Source organism: Diceros bicornis, unplaced genomic scaffold, assembly GCF_020826845.1.
Source record: "Diceros bicornis minor isolate mBicDic1 unplaced genomic scaffold, mDicBic1.mat.cur scaffold_160_ctg1, whole genome shotgun sequence".
Classification (NCBI taxonomy): Eukaryota; Metazoa; Chordata; class Mammalia; order Perissodactyla; family Rhinocerotidae; genus Diceros; species Diceros bicornis.
The window spans coordinates 566839-576975 of NW_026691066.1; the positions used below are offsets into that span (position 1 = coordinate 566839).

The window sequence follows — 10137 nt, forward strand, 5'->3', positions numbered from 1 at the left end:
TTTTGTAATTGAAAAGCTGATATAATAACAAAGACAAATTTTAAAACAGGCAAAAATCACCTATTACCAGTACCCTAATGTAACAACTACTTTCATTTTTCCTATTCTCAAAATAAGTTATTTATAAAGATGGCTCCAAGTGATGTGCTACTGTGCTTGAGCTTCAGCTAGCTGCATGTGAGGACTCAGAGTAGGTACACAATAGCGGTCATTTAGTGAAGACCTGAGGCAAATCAGTGACCAGACTTGTGAGTTTGGAAGGCCTTGGATATTTCACTTTCAAGACCCATTTAGGGAGTGTTGATGAACCAATACCAGAGAAATTACTAACCCAGCTCAGGGAGTACACAGCAGTCCCTCCGTCTTTGTTGGTCTGTTAAAGGCCAAGACATAAAGCAAAGGTGTAGGCCTGTCTCAGAGATGAGAAAGCCACCTGGGAGGGCCAAAGGAAGTGCCTTGAGTTACTCCTTGCAACCAGTAGTTCTCAAACTCCTCTGACCCACTAAGAGAGGCAGAAGACTCCAGGCCCATTTCCACTGGACAAAGAATGCAGAGAGCCAAGAACTGGAGAGAAACAACAACAGTCTAAACGGTAACCGGTGCGATCAACAAAAGTAGCACAAAACCATGATTTAACTTACAGTAAACGCTTCCGTAACCACAGGAACTGAAAACAATGACCAATTCAAAAAAGCACGGTTAACAGTGGGTACTTCCTAAAAACAGGAGAAGTTACAATTCTCTGTGATACCAAGTAGTTATTAAGTGCCATTTTGCCAAGAATTCCAGACTTTTTAGAATATGGAACTCTGGGTCCTCAACAAACTCTAGTAATACACTAATTAATGAGAACATTATATTTTAGTGGCATGTAATAAATCAGGAGTTATAAAAAGATTACCCTTAATTATGCATAAAAATCAGTCTGGTGCATTATTCCCCCATAAGGATCAAAAGAGGCAACTTGTATTTGAGGATCTGCTGAGACCCAATAGGAATAAATAGAAAATTATTTAGGAGACTCAATAGGGAAAAAAGTTCTACTTTTTTGGAGGGGGAGAGGGGTAACTTTTTATTTTGATATAACTTCAAACTTACAGAAAAGTTGCAAGAATCATACAAGAAACTTCCCTAATACTCTTTAGCTGGATTTAACAATTGTTTATGTTTTGCCCCATTTGTTTTATCATTCTCTCTCCCTCTACATACATGCATGTGAGTATGTTTATATATATGCATACTATTTTTTCCTGAACCATTTGAAGGTAAGTTACAGACATCTTCCTTCTCTCCCCCTAAACAGTTCAGTATGTATTTCCAAATGTCCACAGGGACATTCTCTTTCATGAGCAGAGTTCAATGATTAAAATCAGGAAATTTTACATTGATACAATCTTATTTTTCATTCCACAGTCCACATTCAGATTTTGTCAATTGGCCCAATAATCTCCTTTGTAGCCAATTTTTTTCCAGGTTCAGGATCCAATCTAGGGTCATGTCTCTTAAATTTCTTTTAATCTGGAACAGCTCCTCAGTCTGTCTTTGTCATTCTTGACCTTGACATCTTTTTAAGAATATAGGCTGGCTACTTTGTAGACTGTCTCTCAATATGTGTTTGACTGATGTTTCCTCATCGTTACATTCCGGTAATGCATTTTCGGCAGGAAGACCACAGAAGTGTGTTTCTAGTTTTTAAGTGACAGGAATAATACTTTCATAAAGTAAGTTTTTTTTTTTCTTTTGTGAGGAAGATGGGCCCTGAGTTAACGTCTGCCAATCCTCCTCTTTTTGCTGAGGAAGACTGGCCCTGGGCTAACGTCCATGCCCATCCTCCTCCACTTTATATGGGACGCTGCCACAGCACGGCTTGAGAAGCTGTGCGTCGGTGCGCGCCCGGGGTCCGAACCAGCGAACCCCGGGCCACTGCAGCGGAGCGCGCGCACTTAACCGCTTGTGCCACCGGGCCAGCCCTGATAAACTAAGTTTATTGGGAGGGAAATTAACTTCCAATCTTTCTCCTATCAAACAAAATAGTTAGAAATATTCCCTTAAAAACTTGGCTTAAAAAAACAAAAAACAAGACTGACAATAATGTAATATCATTTTATACCCATTACATTAAATTTTTTAAAATTAAAATTATAACACTCAATCCTGGACTGGGTCCTGGAACAGCAAAGAGGCATTAATAGAAAAACTGGTGAAATCTGAATAAAGTCTGGAGTTTAGTCAATAGTGATGTACCTATGTTGGTTTCTTAGATTTGACAAGTGTGGCACTATAATGTAAGAGGTTAACAATGGCGGACACTGAGTAAGGGATTCAAGGGAAATCTTGATATTATCTTTGCAGCTTTTCTGCAAACCTAAAATTATTCTGGAATGAAAAGTTCACTTAAAAAATTATAACCCCCAGTATTGATGAATGATAGGTAAAACAGAAGCTCTTGCATTCTTGGTAGCAGAATAAACAGGCAGAATCCTCTTGGAAAAGAGTCAGACATTAAGGGTCCTAAATATCCTTGTTGCCTTTGATTCTATAATTCTACATGGAAACATTGTAAGGAAATAAACCTAACAGAAAAAAAAAGCTACGTGGACAAACAAGTTCATTTGCAGCATTATTTATAATCATGAAAAGTTGGAAGCGACCTATATGACAACAAAACAGGCAAGACTAGGAAGTCATAAAAATGAGGCAAATGAAGACTATGTCACATCAAGGGAAATGCTTAAATATGGTAAATGAAAAAAAAAATTATATATTCAGTATGCTTATACCTATGTAAAGATCAATCTAAACACAGGAAAAAGAAATTACCCAAAATCTGTTTGTACAGGATTATGCCAGGAAAATGAACATTGTCTTCTTGGCTTTTTTTTTTCCAATTTAACAAATTTAACTTAATTTAAACTGTTAAAAACAGTTTTATTGAGACATAATTCACAGATCATACAATTCATCTTTTTAAACTATATAGTTTAGCAGTTTTTTAGTTTATTCACAAAGCTGTGCCACTATCACCACAATCAATTTTAGAACATTTTCATCATTCCAGAAAGAAACTCCATACCCTTTAGCAATCACTCCCCATCCTCCCCAACCTCCAGCCCTAGCAACCACTTACCTTCTGTCTCTAAAGATTTGCCTCTTCTGGACATTTCTTATCAATAAAATTATACAATAGGTGTAATAGGTGGTCTTTTTTGAGTGGCTTTTTTCTTTTTCTTTTTTTTGGTGAGGAAGATCGGCCCTGAGCTAACATCTGTTGCCAATCTTCCTCTTTTTGCTGAGGAAGATTAGCCCTGAGTTAACATCTGTCCCCATCTTCCTCTGTTTTGTATATGGGATGCCACCATAGCATGGCTTGATGAGCAGTGCATAGGTCTGTGCCTGGGATCCAAACCTGCGAACCCGGCGCCGCCAAAGCAGAGCGCGTGTACTTAAGCGCTACACCACTGGGCCAGCCCCTGACTGGCTTTTTTCACTCAGCATAACGTTTTCAAGGTTTATCCATGCTGTAGCAGTTATAAGTACTTCCGTTTAACGGCCAAATAATATTCCATTGCATGGATATACCACATTTTGTTCATCCATTTATCAGATGATGGACATTTGAGTTGTTTCCACTTTTTGGCTGTTATGAATACTGCTGCTTTGAAATTTGCACATAAGATTTTGTGTGCATATGTTTTTACCTCTCTTGAGTATATACCTAGGTGTGGAGTTGCTGGGTCATATGGTAACTATGTTGAACATTCTGAGAAACTGCCAAACTGTTTTCCAAAGTGGCTGTACCATTTTACATTCCCACCAGCAATACTTTAAACTTTTATAACAAAAAATGTACAAGAAATCTGCAAAAATTAACTCCTGCTCACCATAAGGTAATGCTACATTTGAACGGGCTCAACATTTGCAAAGTAAAGTATTGGCTCTAGCAAAATACAAGCTGGGCTTTTGCAGGTTGGCAGATTTCCCACTTGCCGAGAACAGGCACAAAGACAGGCGTCTCTTTTCTTTTTTAAAATAGTCGGTCAGTTTGTGTGCTTAGCAACAGGAAATAGGGTGGTCTTGAATCTTAAAATTCTGAACATAATTATGTGTCTTCTCAAAGCAGTTTCTGAACCAGGGAAGCTGAAGAGAGAACGTCGCGTTTCACATTATTGTTGACACTAGAATAATAGTAGGAATTGACAAGTTTTTGAGAGACAGATGTTATTGCCGAAAGAAGGACCGTGTATCAGAATTTAAGGATCTGACATAATGATCAACTTTTTTACGCCTTCCTATTACTTTCTGTAGTTGAGTGCTTGAGGTAAATCTATAATCAAAGATTTTAGTTCAGTTCTTCCTTTTCCTGTCACAGTTACCCATCTGCAATTTCTTAAAAAATATTGAGAGTTGGGGAAAGTGATAGCAAAGCAAACAAAGACAACTGAAAATACTTATTAAGGAACAGAAGGTAACTTCTTCAATCAGGCATTCCTCTTTGCTGGAGGAAAAGAGGGGACATATATAAGGAGATATCAGCAAGTTTAGAATTATTGTAATGATGTCTCGGTTAATAATTACTAACCGGAATTTTCAAAGCAAGAGGATCTTGACCACTACTGTACTTTGAAAAAATATTTGTTATACTTCGTTTTACAATATGCTGAGGAAATTTTAATTTTTTCTTAATATATTTTTTCCCCAGACAAGGGAATTGGGAAGCATCAAGGTGAATGTAGAATGGAAACAGAGCTGTCAGACTAAATTTTCAGCTTTTCACACAGTATAATTATCACTTTTTAGTTTCCACATAAACAAGTCCTTAAATTACATTAAGAAGATTTCAAAAATATCCCTTAATAAAAACACATATAACAATCCTGAAGGAATTATTTTACTTTACCATGTGTTATAAACTGAATTGTGCTGGCCCCAAATTCTTATGGTGAAGCTCCAATCCCCAATGTGACAGGGCCTTTAGGGAGGTCATTAAGGTTAAATGAGGTCATAAGGGTGGAGCCCTAATCTGATAGGACTGGTGTCCTTAGAAGAGGAAGAGACAGCAGAGATCGCTCTCTCTCCACGCACAGGCACAGAGGAGAGGCCATATGAGGACACAGAGGAGGGTGGCCACATGCAACACAAGGAGAGAGGCCTCACCAGAAACCAACCCTGCTGGCACCATGCTCTTGGACTTCCAGCCTCCAGAAGAGGGAGAAAATACATTTCTGTTGTTTAAGCCACCCAGTTTGTAGTATTTTGTTATGGCAGCCTGAGCCAACTAAGACACCACACCAATGTGATTTGTAACTGTTCTTTCCTTTTTGCCACTGTGATAGATTATAGACACAACCAAATTTTCTCAACTGAGGCCACAAAGAGATGTCTCTGGCCATTAAATCCAATAGTCATTGGAACTATCTAAATTTTAAAATGGAGCCATTAAATTGAGGCTTCAAAGGATGTATTCTAAGTTATTTTGTAGGATAAATCACTATAAAATCAATATATTACAAGTTGTTACCACCATGGGGCTTTACCTCCCATTTCTTTAATTCATAGCTAGCCTCTCTATCCCCAGAGCTGGCCTCTCCACTATCCTAGATCAGCGGCAAGAAGCCAGGACCAAAGTATGGCTAACCTAGTGGAGAACAAAGATGGTGATGATGGTGACAGTGGTAAGAGTGGTGGTGACAAGATCAGTGAACATTTGTCAAGCACTTACCAGATGTCAAGCAGATATCTATTACCTTTTTTAATCTTCAAAACAACCATTATTATTATCCCCACTCTTACAAGATTTAGCAAGGTTGAACAATTTGCTCTCTGTCACAGGATTCAAACCCAGACACAAGCACTCCAGTGCCCATTTCTTATGCTACAATTCTCAAAACTGAATCATTTAAACTCAAATTGTGTTACTGAACCATAGCTTTTTGGAAAAAATAAATAAAAATCCCTAATAATGAATCTGAAGTCTATGTCTAATTTCTTACTAAATACAACCAGTACAAAACCAGATCTACTAAAATAGACTCTAAATGGAACTTGTACCTGATAAATAAAACCAAGTCCCTGTAGGGTAAATGGGAAGAGTAGAAAAGCAGACAGAAGCTTCAGGAGAAATTCAGCATTCCTAAATTGTACCAGTAGGTGATTTTCAAAAAATGATGGAACATTTTTTGTTCAACATTTTCCCCAATACCTCTAGGCCAAAGCAACTGCCTTCATCAAAACAATACAAGTTAAGTCTTGGTTTCAAGTAAAGAACAGAAGCTTAACAAGTGTCTGAGAATATCAAGGTAACTGCTCATTCTTTTATAATACAGTTTAATATGCCCTGTATCTGCTCGGAAATTCCCAAATAGGGTGACTCAGGATATAACTATGTCTCTTAGAGTTCCCTGTTCACTAAAGAATTACCACAGAGAGACAGAACACCAACTCCATTTTCTAATTCTGAGAGACCTGAGTAAAGATAAAAGCAACTCATACTCTACCACAATTAAAAAAGCAATCTCATCCACAGGCAGGCTCCTTTTTCCTAAAATGGATTAACCACCTGTCCATTCCTTCCTCATATATTTAATTTTTTTTCACTATATTAACATTATTAAATTAACTAGAGCTTCTATTCCTAGAGCATAGATTACCAAAAGTTGGATTGCTGGGATAAAGTATATATGGCTATTAACTGTGATGGTTATTGCTAGATTCCTTTCCAAAAAAAGTTCTAGGCACTAACATTTTTTTTCAGACTATATGAAGCAGGCTGTCCTTTTCTACTAATACAGTATTTCATAAAACATAAGTACACAAAATTTGGAAAGTCTTCTAAAGAACAAGAAATCAATATTTGTTCTCCTGTGGAGGCTTCTGTAATCCCTTGTACTATCAAAAGGAGAAAAGAAACTGTTACTCACAAAATTTATCTGCCTCATGCAAAATCGACTTATGTTTCCTTTTCCCATTCTCGTTCACTTTTCCTCTCTTCCCCATCACTCCACTGTAAGATGTGCACCTATATGTATGAACACAGCTTTCTCGCTTGTAAGAGCCTTGACACCTAACACACTTGTCCCATAATTTCACCACAGAGAAGGCGAAAGGAACGATAGTTGGGTAGCCAAACATTTCCACAAAAGGTAAGACTTTATTGTTATTTTCTTTCTTGACTACGAGAGAAGCTAAATCCCTTAAAGAAAGGCTCCCTCTCATCATTTTCCTAAGTGAAATCTTTCTTCCAGTAACTGAAAAGTGAGTAGATATATTTATTAATTAAGGCTCTGAACCCGTCTGCTGAGATTTGCTCTTCTACCGACCAGTTGTGTGACCTGGGAACAAGTTACCTAACTTCTTTGGCCTCTGTTTCTTAATCTGTAAAATGGGTACAAAAATAGTTCTTACTTTGTAAGGTTGTTGCAATGAGAGTGTGTATATGTTTATGTTTGTGTGTATATTTATAAATATTTATATACACACATATATAAAGACCTTAGTACCTGAAACACAGTAAGACCAATGTAAGTGTTAGCTGTAAATCTGAGCCACATTCCCCACTACCCACCTGGAAGGCACCCCTAAAAGGAAGCAGGATGTGGAGAGTTCAAACTTCATTTGCCCTCTAACTCCATGTGAAATGGGAGGCATGCACACCTGGCTCAAAGAGAACAGCTGTCTCCTCTCCCTCTTTGAAGTCAGCGGGCCATTCTCACTCACCAGGTGTAGCAGGGGAAGGGGCCCTGGGCCCTGCCCCACGGGAGCTCATGGTCTAGCGAGCCTGGAGAGAAGAGCAGTTACTACCCTCTCCTGAAAACAGGCCTGCAGATCTAGTTTTAGGGCCAGGACTTGAAAAACTGTTTGTGTATTCAGTTTAATTTCTAATTGTTTTCTGAATAGAAACACACATGAATTAAAAGCTATTAAGATAAAAGAGGTCCAGCTGAACACAGAGAGACTACCTTTCGACTTGTCGTCGCTCTGGGTCAAATGAAGTCACATCTTTGAGGATGGCAGAGCTGAGGGGTCACCATCCCCATGAAGGCACAATGGCTTGGTATTAGAAACCTGGGCAACCGCTCAGAGCCCCACATTAGGGAGATTCTTGTGCACTGTGTATAACTGAGCAGTGATTCAAGGGGACTGTTGGTGAAGGAAGCACTGTGGGCTAGCAAGGGTAAGAAACTGAGGCTTATACAGACAACTTTAAGTAAGAACCCAACTCCTTCACCCCCTTCCCCTACTGTTCTTTCCTGTAGCGAGTATGACAGGGCCAGGCCCATATCCCTGAGGCCCTCACCACCCCAGTACATGCCCACAGTGTCCTCCTACAAGCACCCATGCCTCCTGGCCGGAGCACTTCCCTCGCTGCTGTGCAGCTGCCAGAAGTGGAGCCAGGCACAACACTCAGTCAGTGACAGACGGGAGGGGAACGGTAAACGCCTCCCTTTCCCACCCCCGTGTGCAATAACTCTGAGGCATGTTCTACAGTCTTCCAAGGGGACTGAGCTCCAGCTGCTCACAGAGGTAACCTACTCAGTCACACTCTTTATCGGCCCTGTCACTTTCCTCTCTCCTCTATCTGGGATTTTTGGGACCACCTCCTACATAAACTACTTATACTCAAATCCTTGTCTCAGGATCTGCTTCCTGGCAATTCCAACCTAAGTCATTTCCTCTTTAAATATGGGCACTTCAGGATAGTCTTATGACTCCTTTCCCCTTGCCAGGATGTTTATTTTAACCAGGTGTCCCCTCCAGAACACGGGTCACTTCACCCCTTGGAGATAAGCCTGGGCTCTACAGTGGCTGCCTTGGTCTTATGAATACTACTCAGATCCTGGGACCTGCAGGCTGTCCTCTCAGGATGGAACACTTCCCACCGTGTAACGCTGGGGTGTCTTCGTCTGGTGCCTCTCCTGCCGTGGGGCTTCTTCCGCTCACAGCTCCACCACCTCTCCTGACATGGCTCAAATCCACAGCCAAAGCCACTGCACACTAGGCACACATCTGTCTTCTTGCTTGAAGTTTTCTTCAGTGGAGCTTGAAGGTATTTCTTCTCTCCAAAAAAGCCAACTCAAATGGATGCTCCTTTTATTGGAAATGTGAGCAGTTTAGAGATGGGCACTCTGCTTTTCATGGCTCACCTGATTCAGCTGGAATATTACAGCACTAAGGGAGACCATTTCACTAGCTCCCAGAGTTAGATAAAAATGCAGAATCTAAATAAATAATTGAAATATTTCACATGATGTAGCTAGGATGTTTTTATCTGATCAGGAATTCCTCCCAACTTTTGAAGAGCCTTTCACCCATGCTCACTTATAAGGCAGTGCAGCAAGATGGCTAACAGTATGGCTGCTGGGGCCAAATGGTCAGGGTTTGATTTTTGCCTCTGCCTAGCTGTACAGTCTTAGACAAGTTAACTTACCCCTCTGAGGCTCCCTATAAAATGAGGATAACAACAGTATCTACCTCCAGGATTGCTGAGAAGATTAAACGAGTGGGCCCTCAATTCAGTGACTGGCATCCTTATAAGAAGAGATGAGGACACAGAGACATGGAGGGAAGAAGATCATGTGAAAGACGTAGGCAGAGATTGGAGATCTGCTGCCACAAGGCAGGGAAGCAGGAACCACCAGGAGCTGGAAGAGGTGAGGGAGGGTTCTCTGCTGTTGGTAAACTGTGTGTCAATTTTAGGCCTCTCCCTTTGTTCTCACTCAAACCATAAAACCTAACAGTACCTTGTCTTAAAAATTCTGATTATCATGTGGCTTATCATATGGCTGTCCTGAAGATCATGGACCATGCCCGATGCCATCATTTAAATTTCTCAGGTCCACAGTTATCACCCCTGAACTCCTTCATTTCTCATTGTAACTCACTGAAATCATAGTCTCCATCTAAGAATCAGTAAGGAATAATTTTAAATGTATGGGAGAGAAAACCCAGCGAAATTTAACTTAAAATAATTTAACAATATAAGAAGAAGGAAGAAAAGATTCGATGAGGGAAGAAATCAGCTCTTGGTAACGAGACTTGAGGAGTAGATTGTGTCCAGGCACAGAGATGCAGCATACAAATGAGGGGGCAGGTCTTGTCCTGACCGTCCCTGATGCCCCCCCTCCTCTGCTCTCCTCCCAG

At 40.1% G+C, this 10137-nt stretch overlaps 1 long non-coding RNA gene across 1 annotated transcript; it reads left to right on the top strand.

Moving 5' to 3' along the window:
• The first annotated feature begins 188 nt into the window (after positions 1–188).
• Positions 189–9604, top strand: LOC131402573 (uncharacterized). Its single transcript, XR_009218775.1, has 3 exons — positions 189–248; positions 7092–7139; positions 9475–9604. It is a non-coding gene; the product is annotated as an uncharacterized LOC131402573 (long non-coding RNA).
• Positions 9605–10137: the final 533 nt, after the last annotated feature.